General features: G+C 46.5%; 1 long non-coding RNA gene and 1 pseudogene across 1 annotated transcript in view; one reads left to right on the forward strand and one right to left on the reverse strand.

Annotated features, from left to right (window-relative positions):
* Positions 1 to 20,006, forward strand: part of LOC128315115 (uncharacterized) — a 52,433-nt gene extending 32,427 nt beyond the window's left edge. The window contains exon 4 of the long non-coding RNA XR_008297548.1: positions 19,291 to 20,006. This is a non-coding gene — a long non-coding RNA (uncharacterized LOC128315115). The remainder of the gene's footprint in view (positions 1 to 19,290) is intronic.
* Positions 20,007 to 23,120: 3,114 nt separating this feature from the next.
* On the reverse strand, positions 23,121 to 23,961 carry LOC128315363 (ferritin light chain-like; annotated as a pseudogene).
* Positions 23,962 to 25,455: the final 1,494 nt, after the last annotated feature.

Genomic DNA, 25,455 nt, shown 5'->3' on the forward strand with positions numbered 1-25,455 from the left:
GTCATGATCTTGTGGTCCGTGAGTTCCAGCCCTGAGTCGGGCTCTGTGCTGACAGCTCAGAGCCTGGAGTGGAGCCTGTTTTGGATTCTGTGCCTCCCTCTCTCTCTCTGCCCCTCCCCCACTCACACTCTGCCTCTGTCTCGCAAAAATGAATAAATGTTAAAAACAACTTCAGAAAAAGAAAGTGAAGCCTTCTTCTTGAACTCAAGTTCTGTGGTAAACTCCTCCATGTGTGCCATCCTCAGAGAGGCCAGCCTCAGTGGATCCCAGGATGCCAGGATGGAAGTCTCCAGGTTTCACTGCTGTGAGCTCTGTTTTCTCCCCATTTCTCAGGGACAGGCTCTGAAACAGGAAACAAACGCCAGGAAGTGGTGATAAGGCCTTTGAGGAAATGTGCTCCTCTGGTTCCCAGCCTTGTGTCTTCAGGACCAGGATCTAAAAGGGGCCAGAGCACATTCCCTGCAGTCCCATGTACTATTTCGGGGAAAGGGCCAGGCAGTCACCCAGGCACAAGCCTGGCACAAGCCCACCACGGCCTGTTTTGAATCTGCATTGAAAAATTCTGCCTTTTGTCCAGGGAGTTCCAGGGGACATTGTCTCCCTCCTCCCTCGCTGGGCAGGTCTGCTTAGCTGGTGGTGGTCTGAGGCAACCCAATGCTACTTCTCACTCCCGTCCCGCCAACTCTGCAAATACTTCAGGGTGTCTGGTCTTCATTAGGGTTGGCGGAGTTGACAGTGTATAGTCTCTCCCTGAAGTGCCACCTCACCTGTGGTTGACCAGACGCCCCCATCTTCACTTTTGAAGAAAAGGCCACAAGGGACTGCTCAAGCAGTTGCCAGAGCTTGTCCTCTAGGCTCACATGCCATGCAACTCGGCTGCTGCTGTCACCACCTTCCTGTCTAGGAGGCCAGCTCACTATGAGCCTCTCCTCCTCGCCTGGGCTTTGCCAAACTCTCTGGACAGCAGCCATCTTGAGTTTGCTCCTGGAGCCCATCGACTGTCTGGGTTCTCTCACAGGTTGTAAGAGAAACAAACCGAAAATGTGCTAAGTCCTTCATCACCTCCTTCTTTTTCCAGCCTCTCATTTGAAGTTCTATGCGTATTCCCAGACTTGTACTTCTCAGTATTTTTCATAAAAATAACTCTGTGGCACCTCCGGGTAAATATCTTAGCTTTAAAGTCTTTGCAATCAGATCTCCTTTGCAACCAGAATGGAGCAGCTGTAATTAAGAAAAATACACAGAATACATAAAGTTTTTAAAGTGTGTGTGTCTCCCCCCACCTTTTTTTTTTTTTTTTTTTTACAGCATCTGAGCAGTTTTGCTATTAACAGGAGGAAATATGTAGAAAAATCCAGGGTATTTCTAAACATCTGACTGTTCAGCTGGGTAAAAATACAATCTAAGTATTTCCTTTCAAATTTGCATCACTTTATGATTAGTCAGGGCTTTTGAAGTATGAATATCCTTTTGCGCAATGTTTTCTATTACAGCTGTGTATTTTTTTTTTTTCAGTGACCCAATTATATGACTCTTCTTGCATGGAAAAATTCACGTTATTAGTTTAAAAATACATTGTTGAACTTCAATAACAGGTTTTGTAAGGTTGTGTTACACAGACTTTTACGAAGTTTAATTTTGTCATTTTGTTCTAGAATGTAGGAAATGGGGGCACTGGGAAAGGTGTTTAGGGTCTTTTGAGGTAGGACAGCAGAAGAAACTGGAAAGCATGGTGAAGACCCCTTTTGAATGGACCCTTTGAACCGATTCATTACTGTAAGGGAGAAAGTTGGCAGTGGCTGGAAAGATTCCTGATTATTTGAACCAGGGCTTGTCTGGCTGTGGAGTTTCTTCATCTTAGATATTTAGAGTTCTTCTCATTTTCCTTTACCCCAAGGTATAAGCATGAGTCCATGATCATCCGTTTGCCCCTAGTATCTTTTCACAGTGAACCCTTTAAAAGATTACTGAGTTTATTTCATTACTTAGACATGTTCCAAGGGTTCTGGAAAAATGTTGCCTCAGATAGAATATAATCTGGAGGCTTACATTCCTTAGAATTTGCTACTCAGGAGATACTTTAGCACAAGGGTTCTTTAAAAATAAGTTATTTATAGCTCCAATATTTTCCTTATAATTTGTTCCAACTAGTCCATCATCACTGAAACAAGGATTTTAAAGCCAAGGTGTTTGCTTCCAAGTGAGAATTTAAAGAAAATTCAGTGTTTGATTTTTTTCCCCCTTATCTTTTCTGGGAGTAGATATATTGTGTGAGTATTCAACACACCTGCCAAAGTCAACTTTTAGAATAGACATAACGTAAGACCAGCACACAGCTCAGCCTTGTTCCCTGGTGGAGCTCTGTCTCTGAGGGTTTGGGTTCTATAGGATCGGTTTGCCAGCCATGAAGCCTGGAGAGGTACATTTGTCATGAAGGAAAAATGATTGCCTCTCGTTTTGAACCACCTCATCCATCAATGGCATCATTTGGTACAACTTGATAAAGAAGTATCAGAAATAGTTTTCCTAATGGCAGATGCATTTTAAAAATGGTGCTTGTCTGGAGTGTGGTGGGAATACTGTGTGACTTCCGCAGCTATAGTGGGGCTGCTGGTCTCCTTGTGGCCCCATGTGTCTTTTGAAACAGGCCAGGGGCTCTGTAAACATAGGGGCCTCCCTGCGATTATTCCAAGAGTGCTTGCCTTCATTGTTGGGGATTTTAAAGCACGGGGAAGTGAAAAGGCAGCTGGGACCAATACGCTCCCTCTGAGACAGTGTTTTTGATGACTTCTAGGCTGTGGATTGGAACCAGGAGCCAAGACAAATAATCCTATAGTGAATAGGTAGTGTTCAGGATCAGTATCTGAAATTTGGAGGTCATCTCACTGCTAGTATTTTAAGAAATGAAAAGAGAAAAATTAAAAAAAGTTGCTTAACCTTCAATTCATCGTGTTGAATGATCCGCAATAGGGATCTACATGTAGTTTTAAAAAGGAAGGAAATATTTCAGACTTCAGTGGTCCTTAGTTTGTGTTTTCTCTGTAATATCTAGCCAGGCTTAAATAACTAATAGAATCCCACAGTGTTAGAGCTTGTTGTGGGTAGAATTGTGTTCTCCCAAAAGCTATGTTCAAGTCCTATCTTTGGTACCTGTGGATGGGACCTTATTTGGAAATAGAGTCTTTGTAGATGTTACCAAGTTAACGATCTCAGGATGAGATCATCCTGGTCATAGGGTGAGCCCTAGATTCACTGACTGGTGTTGTTATCAGAGAAAAGAGAGGAAGGTTGAGACAGGGATACACAGAGGGAGAACAGCATGGAAAGACAAAGACAGAGACTGGAGTGATGCCTCTATAAGCCAAGAAATGACAAGGGTTTCTGGCAACCACCAGAATCTATGAGAGAAGCATGAAAAAAATTCTCCCTCAAAGCCCCCAGAAAGAGCCAAATCTGCTGACACCTTGATTTTCAACTTCTGGCCTCTGGAATTGGGAGAGAATAGAATTCTGTTTTAAATCACCCAGTTTGGGGAAATTTGTTGCAGCAATACCCTAAGAAACAAGTACAGCGCTGTATGGGGTCTTGAAACATCTGACCCAGGAGCCTCATTTTATTTTTGGGAGGCCCAATGACTTGTCCCAGCTTACATGGTAGGTGCATGGCTGAGCTCGGCCTAGAATGCTTGACTGCAGACCCTGAGTTGGGTTCCCTCCACCCCCTTATGGCGTATCCATTGTGTACAAAACACGGGGTCAGGGGCTAGAGGGAGTGCAGGGGTAAGTCACACCAGCTTTGACAAAAGGAAGTTCAAAGAAGTCCCAGATTCCAGTTTCTATGATACAAGGTACAGGGTTCTCTGCGATGTCATTAAAGGTTGTAAATCTAAATAGGTGAGCCAAGTATGCATGATTCAAAAGATCAGAAAAGGCTCATTTTGGAACCGACCTATGTGGTTGGGCTTTAAAAGAAGAGATTTCAGTATGGAGATTTGGTGGGGGAAGAGGGACCAGGCAAAGGGGCGTAGGATGGTGTATTCTCACTGCCAACTTAACGAGAGCTCAGGAACCGGTGGAAGATGACCCTGTTGCTGTAGTCTTGAAGAGGCAGGGCCTTCCAGAGAGCTGTAGGGGTGAAGGTGCCACCCCAGTGGGCTGGAAGGCACAACATCGAACCAGAAGGGAACATTCTCCAGGCTTAATGTTGTTTGGCCTGTTAGATTTTGGACTTACCAGGGACCTGTCGCTCCTTCCTTCTTTCCCGTCTCTCCCTTTTGGAATGCGAATGTCTGCCCTATGCATGTCCCACCATTGCAGTTTGGAAGCACCTAACTTGCTTGGTCTCATAGATTCATGGCCAGAGAGGATTTTGCCTCCAGATGAATGTACCTGGAGTCTCACACACACCTGATCCAGACGGTACGTAGATGAGACTTTGGGCTTCAGAGTAGATGCTGGAATGAGTTCAGACTTTGGGGCCTGTTGGGATGGAGTGCATGTATTTTGCATGTGGGAAGGACATGAACTTTGGGGGGTCAGGAGCAGATGCAATGGATTGAATTCTTATACCACCCCCAAATTCATATGTTGAAGTCCTAACCCCCCAGGGTGATGGTATTTGAAGGGGGGGGGGGCTTTGGGAAGTGATTCATTCAGGTCATGAAGGTGGAGCTCTCATGAATGTGAGGTGTCCTTAATGATTAGTGTCCTTATCAGAGGCCCCAGAGAGCTCTGGTCCCTTTCACCACTTGAGTACTCAGTGAGATGATAGCTGTCTGTGAACCAGGAAGCAGGTCCTCACCAGACACTGAATTTGTTGGTGACTTGATCTTGGACTTCCCAGCCCCCAGAACCGTGAGAAACTTCTGTTGTTGATAAGCCACCCAGTCTATGGTGTCCTGTTCAAATGGACCAAGGCAACCAGCTGTTGAAGGAACATAGAATCAAAGGTGAAGGAGACTGAACTCTGGTTGCCTTTGCTTCTCACTTCCTTCCAAAAGGAACCTGGGTTTTGATCAGGTATCTGCTCTCTCCAGCACCGTCTCATGCCTCAGGGGAGGCTGACCTCGCATGCAGGTGTGAGAGGCGGCTCGACAGGTAGCACCCGTAACCCTTCGCCAGTGCTTGAATGAGCGATGGACACGTGAACTAATTGCGGCCAACGAAATGGAAGGGGAAGCCTAGTGGCGGTTGGGGAAGAAGGAAATGCTTCTGGAAATGTCTGCACACCTAAGAGGAGGTGCAGAAAGAAGACTCCCCTCTTCCCCTGGACATTGCAGTTTCTGGATATGGAGCAGAACTGGGAGAGGCATGTGCTGAAGATGAAGCTGACCCCAGGGGCTGCAAAAAACCAAGAGGAAGCGAGACGGGTCTCTGGAGATGGCATGATACCCCTGCACTCTTTGAGTCTCCTGTTCAATGGCATCAATAGCATTCCTTAACCATTTATGCCAGTGGGAATCGGTGTTTCTGCTGCCCATTACTGAAAGCATGGAGGGCTTCCTGGAGGAGGCGACACCAAGGCCATCTGGAAGTTGAGTAGGAGTTAAGAGGAAAGGGGGCTAGAGTGTTCTAGGCAGAGAGGACAGCTTCTTTGAAGGATTCTGAGGGGTCACACTGTCACCCCTGCATTGGAGAAACCAGAAAGAATGCAGTCTGTGTGGAACAGGGGAATGGGGGGTGGTGACGTATGTGTAGAGATGGAGAAGAAGGAGGGGGAACAGAGAGGGATGCGGCCAGAGGAGGGAAACAGGAGTCAGATTACAAGTAGCACAGAAGTTTACAAAGACTCATGTGGGGGAGACATTAGGGTATTAATTATAGGTGGGGTATTAATTAGGGAATATTAAATTGGCTCCATCGAGACATGATGAGATTCTGGCATCCAGCGGTGACAACAGTAATGAAAACCAGGGATGGGTGTTAAAGACACCGGGGAGATAGACTCTATGGTATTTGGCAGTACATGAGCTATGGGGCGGGGGGACGGGGAGGTGGGGGGAGACAGCAAAGCTGATGCCAAGAATCTTGAGTGAGTGACTTAGAAGATGCGGTTCTCTGAAAGGCCAGTGAAGACGGAGGACGGGCTGGGGCTGGGCTGAAGTGGAGAAGAGGACAAGAGCAGCCATCAGCTGTGGGTTGTCTTTGCCTACACTCACACCAGGCAGGCGGGAGAGCATTCCTCCTTTGGGCGAGGATGGGCTCGAGCTTGGAGCTCTCTAGAACACCTGCAGGACTGAACGGGGGCGCCCGTTCTGTTCCCTCTTGGTCCCCCCCCACGGGCGATAGGCAGGCCTCAGGCTCTGACTTGGGCTCTTCCCATGCTGTCCCTCTGGGGCCTGGTCCCTTGGCCTGTCCTTGTCCAGCGTCTGGGTGGGGCCCTTGGACGCTCCTGTGTTCCCCGGGCAGGATGCAGTCTTCGCTCGCGAGTTCCCGAGTGCCCTAGCCTTGTCAATCAAAAACCTTGGGTTTCAAGACCATTGGCCCTGCTCTGTTACAACGTCAAGAGCTGTCTGGAAATTCTACACTTTCTGTCTATACATTCTGCTGGGCTGTGTCTAGAGTTAAGAGGTCAGCCTGTTACCTCGGCACAGGGAGTACCAGAGAAGGGTGGAAAGAGATGGCAAGGTGGCCTGCCGGGGTTTGACCTAGGGAGCAAATTGGGTCAAGCAGAGACAGAAATGCAGAAGTCCAGTCCGCCCGCGTGAAACCCACAGGGACAGAGCGAGAGCTCCTTGTGGCCCATCTGACTGTCCCAGGCTCCATGGTCAGTTTGAAGGCAGGAAAAAGGTGCCTCCCTAAACTTAATGGCTGCTGTTTTATTGCCTCAAGCCATACAGGATGTACAAGTTGGGGTACAGGTGGTTTGGGGCCAACATCCCAAACGCGGCGACGACCCCCGCTCCCTGATTCTGAGAAGATGCGGAGGAAATCCTTTGGCACTAAGCGAGCAAACAAACACACACCCAAACAAAACAACACGAAAAGTCTGCACCGAAAACTTTCCACTTGCAAACATGTTTTTGTCAGTGCCAAAGGTTTAGGATTGCAACATTTGGGCGTCTTTGGCCCCAAAACCCGAGGACTCTGCAGTTTTCCCAAAGCACCTAAAATAAAGAATTCCTTTTGGCAAAAACAGTATGTTTGTAAACAGAAAGCCTTTATTTTTGAGAAACTCGATTCCCCCTTAGATGTCGAGTATTCTGAATAAAGCCCCCGTGGCTACTTTCCGTTCGCTTCTCCCCCTCCAGATTGTCACTGGCAGGTAGAAAATATCTCTAGTTTGTGCGTGTGTGGTTTCCATTAACTGGGTGTGTGTTTGGAATTCGTGCTTGTCGGCCAGTTGCTGATTGCCTTCTGATGCTTCTTGAGAGAAAGCTTTGCAGATGAGGGGCTGGATTCTTCCAGACTCCAGGTTTCTTGTGCCCCAGGGTCATGAAGCTGGGCGCTTCCCACAGATAGGGCCAAAGCCCCTTGCTTCTTGTCAGACCTAACCCACCCGTCTGAACGTCCAGCATGGTGCAAAGCACAGATCTGAAGTGGGAGTAGCTTGTTTTCTAGTTTCCTGGTAGAACAACTTTGCTGCTGAACATGAGCTGTCTTTTCTCTTCGAGGGGGCCCAGGTGACAACTTCTCTCCCATTTCTTACTAGCCGACAGTGTTCCTACAGAAGGCTGGAATAATCTTCCCGATCTGGAGGGTGGTGGCCTCAGGTTCTAACTAAATCTTAGAACTAATTCTCACTAAATATTCAAAAGTTAAAATACCCTGGTCAAAAATCCTAAGGTGAAACGCAGAGTTAAAATCTGCGCTATCTCTGGACTTGGCCGCAGAAGGAAGGACATATGTAAAAATAAAAATAAAAATAAAAATAAAAATATATAAACATAACATTTTATTATTGAGGTAATGTTCAAATAATATCAAATTAACCATTCGAAGGTGGACAATTCAGTGGCATTTATTGTACTCACAGTGTTTTGTAACCAACGCCCCTAATCTAGTTCCAGAACATTTTCATCTCTCTAGCGTAAAGCCTCCTACCTGTTGAGCAGTTATTCTCTACGCCTGCCTCCCCCAGCCCCTAGTAACCACCAATCTGCTTTCTGTCTCTATGGATTCACCTATGCTGGGTAAGCCATATAAGTAGAGTCATACAACATGTGGCCTTTTGTGTCTAGCTTCTTTCACTTAGCGTCATGCTTTTGAGGTTCATCCGTTTTGGGAGGACATTTGTCCCTAAAAGAAGTCCTGCTGAAGAGCTGTTATGACTCCTATTTAAGGTTGATTTGGAGCTTCAAGAAGCGGTGGGAATGAACCCTAATGGTTTCGAGAACCTGGAAAGGCTGTCAGAGGCTATGGAGGCCGGACTCTGCTCAGGGAAACACCCTCTGCCTTCTAAATCTCTTGTACCCTGGCTGTGCCCTGGATGATGCCTTCTGGGGCCCTGACATCATCTTCTGCTCATGGCCTTGCCACTTTCTTTCCAGCCCTGCTTCTCACAAGATGAACTGGCTCCCATTGTGTGTGAATTTGAAACCCTCTTGCCTTGGTGCTGTGTGCGTGGCTTCAACAGATCTTGAGAGAAAACACATCTCTCAGAAATCAGGAAGACAAGTAGTGGGTTCCTAAACTTCCAGCACTTTTCTGCTTCTTAGGCAGTCATGAGGTCTCATGGGATAGAGGTGGGAGCAGGTCGTACCTTAACACCTGGATGGGAAGACTGTGTGGAATTAGGAGAGTACCTGGAAAATATTATTTGTTAGTCATGAAATTTTTTAGTGAATGCCTGTAATAAGTTTATTATAAGGATATAAACTTAAAATAATTTGCCATATGGCTTTTTCTTTTTTATGTTTTATTACTATTGTCTTTTTATTAAAAAAAGAAAAAAGCAAAAACCTAGACTGACATCATTCCTATGATTATTATTGACTTTATCCATTTTGATGTTTTCCCTCATTTTTATAACCTCAACATAGTCTTAAAGCTTTTTCTGGAAGTCAAATAATTCATCCTTCTGGAACCAGAATTCACTCGTTCTGAAATTGGAAACTTGAACCTACTAAATTTTAATAATTTTTCTCTCCTTCTTAGTTGATCTAATTTCAGCTTAGAGCAGTTACGCTGAGTGGCCTTCTTTGCCACTAAGTGGCGCTCATATGCTACTGTAAATGGTTTCTGTCCTCGAAGTCAAAGAATTTGGAAAACCATTTGCCTTCATTTAAAGTAAATACAGGAATTGGCCCTACAATCTGTATGTGCTTTGTGGATTACAGATTTTCTTCCATCTTCTCTTTTCTTGACTGCCCTTTTCACTATGGGTGTCATGATCAAGCACAGGGACTAAGTTTAAATACTACTTCTGTCGTTCCCTTGCTGTATGACCTTGAGTAAGTCATTTAATTTCAGTGTTCTTAATAGAAAATGAGGTTAATAATAACACACACTTCATAGGGTGGTTGTGAGAATTAAAAAGCTAATATGTATTAAAGCATTTGTGTTATATGTGTTTGCTTTTTTTTTAATATTGTTGGGGTGCCTCTGTGGCTCAGTTGGTTAAGTGCCTGACTTTGGCTCAGGTCAAGATCTCACGGTCTGTGAGTTCCAGCTCTGCGTCGGGCTCTGTGCTGACAGCTCAGAGCCTGGAGCCTGCTTCGGATTCTGTGTCTCCCTCTCTCTCTGACCCTCCCCTGCTCATGCTCGCTCTCTCTCTGTCTCTCTCTCTCTCTCTCAAAAACAAATAAATATTAACAAAATTAAAAACAATGTTGCTTTGTCTCCCCCCCCCCAGCTTTGTGAGAAATAATTGACATTTAACATTGTATAATTTTAAGGTGCACAACATAATGATTTGATACACAAATATACAGAAAAATAGTTCCCACAATACATTTAGTTATGTGTTTGCTAATTTATCAGTATTTTTGTTCTTCACTGGGACATTGCTTGTCACTTAGATGAACGTTTCCTATATACCAGGACTAGCAATATGAGAATCACTATGGATCTTATTAAAACATAGATTTGTGAGCTCCATATCTGGAATGTCTATTTAGTAATTTGGGGGAGGGGTTTAGGGATCTCCATTTAAAAGTTTCTCAAATAATTCTGATGCTCAGCTAGATTCAGGGACAAGACGACCCGGGACATCCCACTGAAGCGTAAGAAGTTTATGCTATCTGCCCACGGGCAGTTTCCAAATTCCCCTTAAACATGGAGTATGTGCCATCCAAAGCTGTGTCCACTGGGATGGTTTCCTCTCGTTATTGTCTTTCAAGGTTACCCTGTGAAGGAGGCCATATTGCAGCCACTGGCGAATTTCCACTTGTACCCTTATATTCAGTGGACCCCAGGATAAATCAAGCGTGGTCTTTTCCCTCCTCCGTCAGCTGTTCATGACAGACATTGCATGTGGCAGTAGGTTTGAGCTACGGAGAGGTACTTAGCAACAGTGGTGAGTAATGCGGGGTCTGGGCTACCCGCCTGTATGGCTTATATGGCCCTTGGTACGGATATCTGTTTTACAAGGAATTGCAGCTGGGCCTGCCCAACCATGTGGCTTTATGGGTGTGATGCAGCCCAGCCCGTCATGGATGACTGGTTACTTGATGTCCCGGGGTCAGGTACTCCATTTCTTCCAGGGCCCAGTAGCATGCTAGGAGCCGTTTTCTCTAAAGTTGTGTAGTTATTTGCTGTAGTTGACATGGCCTATTCTGGAACTCTATGGGTCTGAGCTGGGAGTGTCTTTTTCCATCTCTAATGCTGTAAAAAAATTTTTTTAAATGTTTATTTTTGATAGAGAGAGAGAGAGAGAGAGAGAGAGAGAGAGAGAATAGGCAGCAGAGAGGCAAGAGAGAAGGAGACACAGAATCCAAAGCAGGCTCCAGCCTCTGAGCTGTCAACACAGAGCCCGACATGGGGCTTGAACTCATGAACCATGAGATCATGACCTGAGATCAAGTCGGACGCTTAATCCACTGAGCCACATAGGCACCCCTCATCTCTAATGCTTCTAATGCCACAGCATCTGCTGGTCCACAAGGCTCAAGTTTTAAGTCACTTGCCCTGCAGCCTGGGCCTTTCTTCGCAGACCCTTTTCCAGTTTGGTCCCTATTCAAAACTTTTGTGTCCCTTTGAAATGGACACGAGCAGTATTCCTAACTGTGGAACCCAGAGAACCCAAAGAAACCCACCCAGTGTTGTGCTGAGGTCTTTGTTTTAGGAAGAGTGAGGTCCAATAATTTGTTCTGTTCTTTGGCTAAGATATCCTGGCATGCCCCAGATCTGGGACCTTTAAAAAGGATACTGATGTGGCAGGGCCCTGAATCCTCGGGGAGTCACTTCCATTGTGCTTATTGGGTGAGTCTGACTTATGAAGGCGCCAGTGTATTTGCCACTTGTTGCTTCTCTGGCCCCGTTCACACGATGTTGTCACCACGGTGATGTCCTACAGATGGCCAGCTGGTCCAGGCCTCCTCAGACTGCGTGGTGACTCAGAGGGGAGAGTTAACATAAACCCCGAGTCAACACTGCAAGTGACTACCTTTGTCTGTTCTGAGTTAATGTGAATGGTTTCCGATTCTCTTTTGTTAGGAACCAAAAGGGCACAGCCCCCAGATCAAAGGCTGCATTCTTTGTACCCGAGCGTATGCTTAAGTGAGGTTACACCGTCAGGCCAGGAAGCCTCAGTGCCAGCTGTGGCTCGCTGCCTAAGTTTGTGGGAGACCATCATCCTCCAGCACCCATCTGATTTCTGTAGACGCCAGGCTGACTAATTCAATGGTGATAGGATAGGGGCCGCTCTGTGTATCCTGTGAGTCTTTGAGGGCAATTCTCAGCTTTAAAATCCACCCCAGGATATGATATTGTTTTGGATTTGCTCTCTTGGCTGGGGTGGGGGCAGTTTTAGAGTCTTCCCCTTGGACTTCTTCACTATGGTAGCTCTTATCTGTGTGGGGGTTTGCCACTGCCCATCCCATCCCCAGGATTCCTGTGGGGACCAGGGTAATGGCTAGAGAATGGGTTCACTCACCCAGTGTCCCGATCCTCCAGGGCAGAGTCCTCTGGGAGGATGGACAGAGCAATACTTTGGTTCGTTGCTCTGCCAGCCTCTGGGGGTGCTGTTCTCTAAGATTCATCTCTTCTCTCTGCCCAGATCATCCCTGGGCATGCACTCATCAGGACAGTTGTCGGTCCAGCTCCTGACGGCTGCTGGATTCTCCTATTTTGGGTCCTGTCATGCTGTTCCTGTGCTGCCGTCTCCTGCCGCCCGGCCCTGCAGAGAAGCTTTTCAGTGGTGCTGTCGGCTCTCGCCAGCTCACTCCTCCTCGCTTCAGCATGTGGAATGCCCTGGGGTCTCCCGTGGAGTAGCATCTACTGGGTTTTCTGGCCTTTCTGTGCATTCAACCTGTCCTCTCCCCTGGTCCCCTGAGCCTTTCTACTCGTCCTTCGTTGTCCATCGTGGTGGTCCTGGCACTTCTACTTCCTCAGTATGGCCATCATTTGCTCCAAGCTTCCAAGAGCCACCCCAGCAGCATGCTAATTTTGCCTCTTGAAGTTTTTGTTGGGGTGTTGTTATGTGTCCCCCGCCACCCCCATCAATTCATATGTTGAAGTCCTAACCCCCCGGTACCTCTGAATGTGATAGTAGTTGCATGCAGGGTCTTCAAAGGAATAATTAAATTAAAATGAGGTCATTAGGGTGGGCCCTCATCTAATCTGACAGGTGTCCTGATAAGAAGAGGGGATTGGGATGTCGATACACACAGAGGAGAGCGGCCATGTGAGGACACAGGGAGAAGGCGGCCGCCTACAAGCCAAGGAGAGGGACCCTCAGAAGAAACTAACCCTACTGACACTTTGATATCAATTTTCTAGACTCCAGGACTGGGAGGAAATAAATTTCTGTAGTTGAAGCCACTCGGTCTATGGTATTTTGTTACAGCAGCCTGAGCGAACTGATACAGGTGTTGTATCCGGATCACAGAATAACGTTCTCTTGTTGATAAACTCTTGCTTCTGCAGCTTTGTGTTCTGTCCCTGATCCAGAGCCCTGAGGGCCTGGCCCCTGCCTCCTCTTCTGGCTCCTGCCAGTATGTGTTGCCTGGAGCCCGCAGCTCCTCAGGGTCTATTCCTTTCCCTCCTTGGAAAGCCCAGCATTTCCTTGGCCCATCATGTTGTGACTTAATTCTAGGGCTCGAGGTGAGGAGGGGACAGATCCTCTGTGTGTATGTGTGTGTGTGTGTGTGTGTGTGTATCTCGCAGGGTAGAGGTCTCTGCACAGTGTCCTCCTGCAATCAGGAGGCACTAGCTCTGATGGGGAAGAGTGACCTCTTTGGAGGCTCAGAGAGTTCAGGGGGTTCTAGCCTTCAAGACTGGAGGTCATCACCCTGGATGGCCCCACCCTGTATCCCAGGGTGTCATTCTTCTGTCCTTCCATACAGGAGCTCTGAGTTTTGCCCTAACAGAGTTGCCGGGTTGGAGGATAAAGTTCTGTGGAGTTCTGGTATTTTTATGACTAAGTCCTGGGCCTGATCCTTAGCTTTCTCTGCAATTTGAATACATATGGCAGAGTCCCTTCCCAGACTGGCAAGGGGACCTTCTGGCTGCCATGCTTACCATTCAACTGAGAGTTAATGTCCTCAGGCCTTCCTGGTCAATCTCCCCAACATCAGTAGCCCCGGCAACAGTCACCCAGTCTCATCTCTTGATAGAGATGAGAAAAATAAAAATTCCATAGTGATTTCTCCAGCAGCTGATGCTTGGCCGTTTCCTGCCCCATAGGCTACCCCTAGTTCACTATGCTGGAAGTTTCAGCAATCACACTGCCTCCTTGAGCCATGGGCTATGTGATGAGGTCTTTATCGCTGGCCAGGCAGTGGGTGATGCAGCTCCAAAATCCTATCAACGAGCCTCCACTTGTTCACGGCACTTCTGGCGTCAGGCTGGGTTCCTGGGAGGCAGACTCTGAGGGGGGTGTTAGTGTGTGGGATGTTTGTCAGGGGGCACTCTTGTGACCGAGGAGGAGGGAAGGAAGCAGCAAGGGGCAGAGAAGAGGCTGAGCAATGCTGCTGTTACCCCATGGGAAGTTGGCCTGGCCCTCAGCGTCATGCTGAGTCAGAGCAGGAGGGTCCGGCTGTCATGCTCCTGACCTGTCGGTGGGTCCTTGCATTCCAGCTGTGCCAGGAAAAGGGTGTGATCTTGTGCAAGGTGGCACCCTTCAGCCAAGGGCAGCATCTGCAGAGGACGGACTGCCTCCCAGCCCTGGAGAAGGGCACCCTTCGGTCCTGAAGGGGATCTGGGAAATGCAGAGGGCATTCATGACAATAAGCCAAAAGTATTCATTCTATTGAGGCCACTTTGAATTTCACAGCGGTCGAGGCGCAGCACTGATGCCTCCTTTGGGTGGATGGAGCAGAATATTGAGATTGTGCCACAGACTGGAAGCGGCTCTTGGACAGGCATGCTGCCATTGAAGGGCCAAGTCTTATCCTCCGAGTGGAGGTCGTCTCCATGAAGGCGCGTGACCCTACAAGGCTCAGGCCGTGCTCAGCCACCTGGGCCTCTGGGGTACCGGGTCTCGGGTGCAAATTGGAGCTTCCACCTGCCGCGGGACCGTCATCAAGCCAGAAGTGACACGGAGACAGTCCAGCTGCCGTGGGCTCGACGGGAGCTGATGAAGGTGAACCAGGCGACTGCAGGCAGAGACGCGATGGGCTCGCACGCGCTTGAACTGCACACCCCAGAGCCGACCACAACAAAAGCTCCAAAGAGGAAAGGTCAGACCCATGAAGTGCTATTTGTTTTCACTGAAACTTCATCCCTCCCACTTAACACCCGTCTAACCAGCAACGGAATCAATTACCACGTGTCAGCCCGAAATCTGACACAAGAAATGAAAGAAGGACACAACCTCCCCAGGGGGGGTGGTGGGCGGGGGGCAGAGACGGCCGGGGAGATAGAGAACTCAGGCAGGGAAGCTGTGAATGAGCCACTCCGTCCTGTAATTAAGGGTTAAAGGCAGTCTGAGACCCTGCTTCCCTTCCCTCTCTCCCTCTCCTGGGCTTGGAGCCCGGATCACCGTTACCCGTTCGTACTATTGGGTATTTCTATCGCAAAGGGTGGTCAGCAGGCCTTGTGAGGTTATTTGACTTTGGTTACAGAAGTTGCTCCATTTAATAATTGAAAACCAGAAGGCTCTAGACATTTATTGTTTCATAGAGCTCTAGGTGGGAGAATTCCTAGCAGATCAAGTTCGGCCGCCATGTCTATTTGAGCTGATTGAGTTCCTGCATTTTTTGGGCTTCTGTTAAATGTGGTGTCAGCTCGTCTGAGAGCACCCGTTGAAGGTGATGTCATTCACTTTCCACATTTATGCGAGTCTCCAAAAGAGAGTTCGGTCCATGGGCTGCTCAGGCAGAGCACACTAAAGTTCAGTGGCTGAATCCCAGCAGGAGATCTGTTTCACCAGCTCTACGAAGTGACACATTTTTGTTCATCAAGAACACCTCAACTCTTAAACTTTTATTAATAGGGTCCTAGGATAAAGAACCCTCTTGTCTTCAAGTAGAGCATTAGATGGACATTTTCTAATCTGTTCTGTAAATGGTGTTGCCTTTCCAATCACCTTACCATACAGAATGTTCAAAGTGTGAAGCGTTGATTAAAATGGCACATGGGTTCGAGAGGCAGGAGGCGTCCCTCCAGATATCCTGGTGGCGTTTCCATTGATTGGCAGGAAGTAATGAAATGCCAAATTGTTGCTCAACCAGATGGTTAAATTGTCAGTGGAATAGCGGGTGGCGTGCTCATGAATGAATCAGTAACTTGTCCTTTGCTACAGTTTTTAATTCCGTGTGGTCTGATGGTGTCGATACCTCTTTATGGCAACTATTTTTGGATTATTTCTTTTCTTCTGACCTACATGGTGCTCAGTGTTTGGTTCTTTTGTCTGCATAGAGAGAGAGATGTGTGCTCTCTTTCTCTTTGCTCTTTCAGAGTGATGCCACACAGGCAGGGTTTACTTTGCTGCCAACAATGTAATGCTTTGTGTCTTCATCTCATTGGTTCTCTCGGCTCAGCTCTGCACGTCTCTGTCGGGTTAGAAACTGTCCCCACTGGCTCCCCCACCCCTTAAACTCAGCAGTGTCAAAGTGGCATCCATCATCTTTCCCTGACTTGTCTCCTCCTTCACATTTATTCTCCATTTCCAATGTGGGAGCAAAATCCCAGGGGTCACTTAAGCTTGAAACCTGAGATACTTTCTTGATCCTCCCCATCTCTCTTATCCCCTACATCATCAGATGTTATTGATTTTTGCCTACGAAAGATTTCTCACATTTGTCCCTCTGCCATCCTGCCACTTGGCCTGAGTCTATGCCACCGTCCTCTCCTCCTGCTATTCTGACAGCCTCAGACTCTCACCTCTGTGGCTATGCTCGTGCTTTCCTCTTTTTCTAGTGTGTGTGTGTGTGTGTGTGTGTGTGTGTGTGTGTTTGCCTTTTTCTCTTTGACCAGTGAACCTGAAGACTTTAGGAGTCAAATCAGGCATCACTTTTAAAAAAAGGAAACATTAATTACTTAATTGGTTTCACATCTGCATTTTCTCTTGCCTTCTCTGTCTTCCTTAATTCCCTATCTCTCCATCTCTCCCAGTTGGAAAGTTTTGAGCCATCCTCTGCCCCCCGATGATATCAGTTACCCAATGTTGACTTACTGCTGAACCGTACCCGCTCTCCTTCCTGTCTCCACCATCAATTTTCATGTTAAAACCCACCTGATTTTTGCGTAAGGCAGACGCTCCCCTCCCAGCGAATCTTTCCTCCTCCTTCCAAGCTTCATGCTGTCCTTCGGCTCACTGTAGGATTCATCTTTCTAAAGTCCTTCTTTGTTCAAAACCTTCTCTGGACCCATTTTCTGCAGAGAAATGTCCTAACTCCCTACACACATCTGGAACCCTTTACAACCTGACTCTAATCTACCACTGTAAGGGCAGGTGCTATCACCACCCCTGTACTCCCAGCCCCCTTACCTGCCCCCCAGAGGCCCCAGTACCAGCTGCCTTACAGCTGAGCCATCCTTCTCATGCTCTTGGCCTATGACTGTGCTATGCTTGGCTGGGGACTTCTCTCGTGTTGAAGTCCTACTTACCCTTTAAGACCTCGGGTGAATGGAACCACCACGTGATTCCTGATTCCACCAGTGAGCACAGATTACCTTTTCCTTGCAGCCTTGATGTCACTTACAACCCCAGTTTGCTATTCGCCAAGTCAGCCCGGCACTACAGGCACTTAGGTGTCCATTTTCTATTGAGCTTGTGGACACCCCAGGGATGTGTCCATTGCCCTTTGGCTCCTCCCATTTAGCGACTCCTCATTAAATCCATGGCAAGAAATGGAAGACATGTATCATATTTACATGTATTTTTTATTTGAGTACAGTTGACACACAACATTACATTAGTTTCAGGTGTATATAACACAGTGGTTCAAAGTTTATACATTATTCTGTGCCCAGCATGAGTATAGCTACCATCTGTCACCATGCAACGTTACTGCAGTATCTTTGACTGTATTCCTTATGCTCTGCCTTTTATTCCTGTGAGTTGTTTGTTCCATAACTGAAAGCCTGTATATAGAGATCATGTACTTTAGGGGCGCCGAGGTGGCTGGGTCAGTTATGTGTCCCACTCTTGGTTTTGGCTCAGGTCAAGATCTCACGGTTCGTGGGATTCAGCCCCATGTCAGGCTGTGTGCTGATGGCAAAGAGCCTGCTTGGTATTCTCTCTTTCTCCTTTTCTTTCTGCCCCTCCCCTACTCAGAATAAATAAAGAAACATTTAAAAGAAAGATCCTGTCCTTTAAATGTATATTTCCAAAGGGAAGTTCTTGTTTTTCCTAGAAGTGTAATTGACATACGACCTTATATTAGTTTCAAGTGTACAACAATATAATTCAATATTTGTATAAATTTAGAAATGATCACTGCACTAAGTCTAGTTATCATCCATCACCATACATAGTTACAGACTTTTTTCCTTGTGGTCAGAAATTTCAAGTTCTAATAAAAAGAGAGTCCTTTATTTTTTATTGTGTTCATTTTTTAACCTGCACTACATTATTTCTAAAAGCTTTATTAACACCAAACACACAATGGATATCTTTTGTCTTTTTAAAAATTTAATCCAGCCAAATACTTGGTTATTTTGAAAAACATAAGGCAGAATTCATATAAGTACGACAGAAAAGTGTTTCTGAATTGGGATTTAAGGCAATCATTTAATGGATTTCAACTTTGTGTTTCAAACTGGAGCCCATAGAGACAAAGTGTGAATCAGGTGCTTTGCAGCATCTCTGGTTTGGTTGGGGCAAGGCTTCCATCCCAAGGGAGTCACTTTATTTTTCCTTTACAGCGACCTCTGATGTTCAGGGATTGGGTCAGTGGAAATGAATAGTTGAAACTACATCTTGCTACACTATAAATGGTTGGCGGAGGCAACACACTCCCCCCACAGCCCCCCCCATCCCCTATATATATGTGTGTTGTCTCACACATATATATAATGTGAACATGTGGACAACAGATGATTTTTAGATGTGACTAACATACTCATTAGGCATTTTTAGCAAAATTCTCCGCTAGTCTCATTGTCCTGAGGTTGAAATACAAGAAATTTACTGTCTAGTGTGTGCCTCAGAATCCTGAGGTTTAACTTGGATCCCTTTGAAGTCTTTTATTATGATCGATGAGTCATTTCAACATTTTTCTACATTCAAGGGCCCACAGTAAAAGATAACATCAAGTACCTTACTAATCAAGGATACCACAAAAGATTGGAAATTAGGTGAAAATGTGGCATGAGCAGGAATACTCAACTCAAAACCTGCATTGATCACTACACATTTCAAAAGAATTTGGAAACACAGAGCTTTTAAAAAGTGCACGGGACTGATTTCAGAAAACATTTGGGAAATATTTGAGTGCTATTTGTAATAGAAATAAACCCCACTTGGAGACTTTTCTCGAGTAAATGTTTTACAGTAGAGTTTGGCATCACAAGTCAGGGGTGGAGAAAGGTTCTGTACCTGTCTGTGTGCAAGCAGATTCCCAGGATCGGGCTGGGTTTCACCCGCAGCTCTATGTCAGTCGCTGATGAGACAAAACTTGCTTTTTTAAGGGAGGCTGCTTTTATGTCCAGATGGGGAGGGTTATCGCCCACAGACTAAGGTTTTGGGGTTCTTGGCAAAGACTGCTGACTTACCCTTTATTATACTCTCAAGGCTCTCAGACAGGCTCCACGCTGACTGAACCCTAAAAGGGCCCTGCTGAGAGCTTGAGAGGAAAACACCAGCACTTTGGGAGAAGCATCTGAATAGGTTCACAGTGGGAGCCCACAAAAGAGGAGCTGCGCAGCCCAGGGAGCTGGTGAGAGCACAGAGATTGCTACCCAGGCTAGTGAACAAACCTCAAGACCATCAAGGGCGAGGATCCAGATCTGGCCGTCAAAACAACAAATTCCAGAGAAGTTTTGAAAGTGAAGATCAGCAACGTCTTATCATCTGGTTTTGCCCCCATCTTTAAAACCTAGTAATTGTACCCCCACATGGTGTATGAGGTGGGATGGCTGTTTGTCCAGCCCAGTCCTGCCATCGTCTTATTGATTTGCTCCACTGTGCTGCTTCCTGGATCTGAACTCGTCACCTGTTCTCCCTACGTTTAAGGGGCAGCCCAGAGTCTTTAGCTGGTGTTCAAAACCATCTAAAAAATGGGTCAGACTTACTCTTGCAGGCTGCTGTCTCCTATTCCTCCAACATAACCAGAATGCTTTTCCTTCTTTGCTCTCATCCGATAGAAACTTTGCCCAGACTCAAATACCCTCTCACATCTCACCACCTCCAAAAAAGCTTCCCAGATCACCCAAAATAGATGAGACCATACTGTCTTTTATATCTCTGAGGGGTCTCTGGCTTGTCACTTTCATGACACTCAGTCCATGCCATCTAGTGCTTTTGCCTTGTATGTATCCATTGAGAACTCTGGGCTGCTGTAAGTCACAGACAATAAGGGGCACTTTGTTTTTCCTTTCCTTTTTTTTCTCAATATATTTTTATTTATTTGTTTTTAAGTTTTTTTTAAATACAAAATTTATTGTCAAATTGGTTTCCATACAACACCCAGTGCTCATCCCAACAGGTGCCCTCCTCAATGCCCATCACCCAAAACCGCACTGAGATATCACCTCATGCCAGTCAGAGTGGCTAAAATGAACAAATCAGGAGACTATAGATGCTGGAGAGGATGTGGAGACACGGGAACCCTCTTGCACCGTTGGTGGGAATGCAAACTGGTGCAGCCGCTCTGGAAAACAGTGTGGAGGTTCCTCAAAAAATTAAAAATAGACCTACCCTATGACCCAGCAATAGCACTGCTAGGAATTTACCCAAGGGATACAGGAGTGCTGATGCATAGGGGCACTTGGACCCCAATGTTGATAGCAGCACTTTCAACAATAGCCAAATTATGGAAATAGCCTAAATGTCCATCAACCGATGAATGGATAAAGAAATTGTGGTTTATATACACAATGGAGTACTACGTGGCAATGAGAAAGAATGAAATATGGCCCTTTGTAGCAACATGGATGGAACTGGAGGGTGTTATGCTAAATGAAGTAAGTCATACAGAAAAAGACAGATACCGTATGTTTTCACTCTTAGGTGGATCCTGAGAAACTTACCAGAAGACCATGGGGGAGGAGAATAAAAAAAAAAAAAGTTAGAGAGAGCCAAACCATAAGAGACTCTTAAAAACTGAGAACAAACTGAGGATTGAGGGGGGGTGTTTTTCCTTTTCTATTCATCAGCACAAGGCAAAATGCCTACCATGCGCAGCAGCCACTCAGCTCGTATTGTTGAGCTAATCAGGTGAATTAGGCCTTATGTAATGCTTGGGACCTAAAGTAGTTAACATGTAAACCCATCCATCCATCCATCCATCCATCCATCCATCCATCCATCCATTTCTACACTGACTACCTACTCCATCCAGCTCTGTGCTTGGGCCTGGAAATACAGCAATGAGCAATAAAGTCATGGTGCCTATCTTCACAGAGTTTATAATCTTGTGAGAGCAAAGAAATAGTCACACAACCAACAATCACAACACTCATGGTGGCCTACTCTTATTGAAGGCTTACTCTGTGCTAGTCATTATGCTAAGTGCTTCTTCGTATTATCTTACTGAATTCTCATGACCACCCTTGGAGATAAGCATTATTATCCCTTTATTATGGATCAGGGACTAGAAGCTTAGCTTAAGCTTGTTAGCTTAACTGCCCAAAGCCATCTGGCTAGTGAGTGGAAAAGTGGGAGCTTGACCCAGGCTGTCTGACTCCAGAGCCTTTATACCACATGGTATAAATAATTCCTAATATTAGAGGGATGACAAATACCACAAATATCGTGTGTGTTAGTGTCCTCTGGCTGTTATAACAAATTTGTCACAAACTTAGGGGCTTAAAACAACACACATTTATTATCTTACAGTTCTGTGGATCAGAAATCTAACATGGGCCTCACCAGGCTAAAACCAAGACGTGGGCAGAGGCTCTAGGGGAAGTTCCATTTTCTTGCCTTTTTCAGCTTCTAGAGCTGCTTGCTTTCCATGACTCATGGCCCCTTCGTGCATCTTCAAAGTCAGCAATGTCCCTTCTCTCTGACTATAGGTGAGAAAGGCTCTCTGCATTCAAGGACGCATGTGATTATATCTGGCCCACTTGGATTATCTGGGACAATCTCCCCATCTCAAGATTCTTAATCACAGCTGCATGGCCCCTTGTACCATGTAAGATAACCTATTCACAGGTTCCAAAGATTAGAGCATGGTCATCTTTGGGGTGCCATAATTATACTGGTCACATCATAAAATGATGTAATAAGGGTAGCAGTCTGGAAGTATAGGAGAGGCTCAGGCTTCTTGGGAGGGACAGGCACTGCAGGCTGACGACCAAGGAGGTGGAAAGCCCCTGAAAAGCCACAGAGCTGGGGCCTTAGCAAGTCTGAGGGTGCCCGGATGTGGTGAGCAGGGGGGTAGGGTGGGGGTGGGAAGTGGCCTGTGTTGTGGCTAGAGAAGGTGGCAGGGGTCAGATCATGAGAAACATGCCTGGCAGGTAGGGAGGGATTCTATTATGATTCTGGGAGAAAAGGGCAGTAAGTAAAAGGGTCAAATGAGGGACACGATTGATTTGCACTTTAAGATCACTCTGCTGAGGCGCCTGGGGGCGCCTGGGGGCGCCTGGGTGGCTCAGTCGGTTGAGCGTCTGACTTCGGCTCAGGCCATGATCTTACAGCTCGTGAGTTCGAGCCCCGCGTTGGGCTCTGTGCTGACAGCTCAGAGCCTGGAGCCTGCTTCTGCTTCTGTGTCTCCCTCTCTCTCTGTCCCTAACCCACTTGCATTCTGTCTCTGTCTCTCTCAGAAATAAATAAACATTAAAAAAAATTAAAAAGAAAAGATCACTCTGCTGCTGTGTAGAAAACAGGTTGATGAGGAGCACAAGTGCATGCAATTATGAGGGTATTTCAGTAGTTAAGGTGGGAGATGTTGATGGTCTGAACCAGGAGGGGGGCTCTGCAGGTGAGGAGAGGCCAGCCAGAGCAGATAGCAGGGCGGGTGGTTGCCTGGATGTGAGGTAAGGGAGAGATGTCCAGGTTTCTAAGTGGGATGGCCCAAGTGGTTAGGGCCTTCATGTTGACACAAGGGTGACTGGACAGGACCAGGCTTTTGGATGGGAGATGACCAGAGCTAAGTGGCTGTAGAAGGAGCAAAGGCAATTAATATAAGAATGAAAATGTATCCTGGTGACAGGAGGCTGGTGGGTAGAAACAGGGCAAAATTTGGCACAGTCATGCCTTTTAGTTCTTATAATTGAATATTTACAGACACGATTTTGCTTTTTTTTTTTGGCTACCAAAAGCTTTATTGTTTCTATTTGGCCCAAGGCTTGGGAGAGGGCTCCAGGGTGGCTAAAAAGCTGCCTAGTGGCTGCAAGGAGAAATTCAGGCACAAGCCCTGGCCCAGGTGATGCTAGAGGGGCCCCTCAAAGGCTGTTGGGCTTCAAGGGCTCTTACTGATGCTTGAAGGTGAGCCTCTGGAAGGGACACTCAACCAGTCCAGTCTGGGGGCCAGCCAGCCTACAGATGAGAGTCAGGTGGTCGCCATCTTCTTGATGAGTGTCACCTCCTCATCCAGGAAGTGGTTGTCCAGGAAGTCAGAGATGGAGGCCTGTGCAGGCAGAAGCCAGGGCGTGCAGATCCAAAAGGGCCTGGTTCAGGTTCTTCTCCATAACCAGGGTGGCTTCCATGGCATCCACGGCTTTACCCCACTCATCCTGGGACACTTCTGCCCATCCTGGAAGAGGGCATGGCCACCACACTGGTTTTGCATCTTCGAGTGGGCTCAGGACCCTCCAAAGGCTTCTCCTAAGGCAGCTTGTGGAGGAAGTGGCCCAGCCCTCCAGAGCCACATGGTCGTGGTGGAAATAGAAGCCCAGAGAGAGGTAGGTGTAGGAGGTCCACAAATGCATGTTGGTCAGGTGTCTGATGGCAGCCTCCGCCTCGGTGGAATGATTCTGATGAATCCGGGTGCTCATGGTTGATCGGTAATAAGGAGCTAAGCTCAAAATAGGGTGTTGGCTCATCCTGGAGGCAAAGGGTGGCTGAGAAGATGGCTCTGAAGGTTGTGACTGAAAAAATGTTTAGAGGGTGGTCGCAGGCTGGTAGAAGGGTTCTCCCTGGGTCTGTACCGTCCAAACCCTACTGAAGCAAGAGACATCTGCAGGACCAGGGGCGCACTTCATGCAGAAACCACATTGCTTTAAGAGGCCACGACGTTAAAATGTCTTCTGGAAAATTATGCAGACCAAATATTCTGATTGTTGGTTTGGTTTAATTAAGGGCAACATATCGGTTATCCTATTTCAGCCTTTCATCTTAGCAATAAAATTTTTAAAAAATTTTTATTTTTTGAGAGAGAGAGAGAGTGAGTGAGAGAGCACGAGTGCGGGACAGAGTGCGAGTCGGGGGAGTGGCAGAGAGAGAGAGACACACAGAATCCGAAGTAGGCTCCAGGCTCCCAGCTGTCAGCACAGAGCCCGACGTGGGGCTCAAACCCACAGACTGCCGGATCATGACCTGAGCAAAGTCAGATGCCTAACTGACTGAGCCACCCAGTCACCCCTTGCCTCTCCATCTGAATAAGTAGATATTCTTTTTGCTTGCTTGCACATGACAACTTTACACCATATGTTTCTTCTGATTCTTAGCCTGATGGCAGAATGATTCTTTGGGCACAGTGCAATATGACCTTGAATTTTAATAAGATTCATTTTGTTTTTCAGTAAATAACATATAGAATTGTATGTTTCAACAAGATTAACATTTTTCAAAAAGGAGATTTTAGAGAAAGAGGTTTTGGTGTGAGTTAATTAGGGGACTTAACAAGGAAAATCAATCAACCTGCCATGCAATACTGAATTAACCAAATGGCACGCGTGCACTTGTAATCTAACAAGTTACTTTGTATACCTGTCCTAGGATGAGTCCACAGTTATCTTATTTAGATCTCACAACGTGAACACACGTACTAACATAGGTTTAGAAACTCCATACTAGAAGACAAAAGAGTGGATTCTGCCAGCAAGCAAGAACATTTTGGCATTCTGTACTGGCCTCCCGTGTATCCCCGGGTACTACACTTCTCTGAGGCGTGGACTGGCTTGGCTGCCCAAACTTCTATGGAGAGACATGCCTTTTGTTCCTGCCTATAGTCTGTTTCAGTGGTTCTCAAACTTCAGTGAGTATAAGAATAAGTCTACAGGGCTGTATAGATAAAGCCATGGATCTCATGCTTGACTTGCAAAGTGAGACCATTCTAAAGGTACTTTAGACTTTAATTTTTGCCTTTGGTGAAGATTTTGGAACTTCATATGGGCTCTTGGAACCTTGGGGCTATGATTCCAAGTCTCATTTTGGGAGGCATTTCAGCACCTGCCTCTGAGTAGAAGAGGGGCTGAAGTTAGAGACAGCAGGGAGGCACAGTGCTGTGAAATCAATTAAATAATTAGAAGGGAATGAACACCCTGTGGTCATGTGTGTGGTAAAGAGATCCCGGAATAGCAGAACAGCAGATATTAATTGTCACATGCCAGTGCAAGAACAGAGGTGGACCTAGGACATACGCAACGAGATTCCTTTCCACAGGAAGGACCGGGATTGTCACCTAGTGCCGGACAAGCAAAGGCTTGTCTATGGTAGTTTCAGTAGAGAGAAGTACTGGGAGTACAGCTCATGTGCCCACAATAATGCCACAGGCAAGGTGTGCCCCAGCACTGACCTTCTAGAGTCACATCAGCACCTGCCATTTTAAAATAGATTCATTAAATTGAAGTTTTGTAGCCTTTT

Source organism: Acinonyx jubatus, chromosome C2, assembly GCF_027475565.1.
Source record: "Acinonyx jubatus isolate Ajub_Pintada_27869175 chromosome C2, VMU_Ajub_asm_v1.0, whole genome shotgun sequence".
In the NCBI taxonomy this organism is placed as follows: domain Eukaryota; kingdom Metazoa; phylum Chordata; class Mammalia; order Carnivora; family Felidae; genus Acinonyx; species Acinonyx jubatus.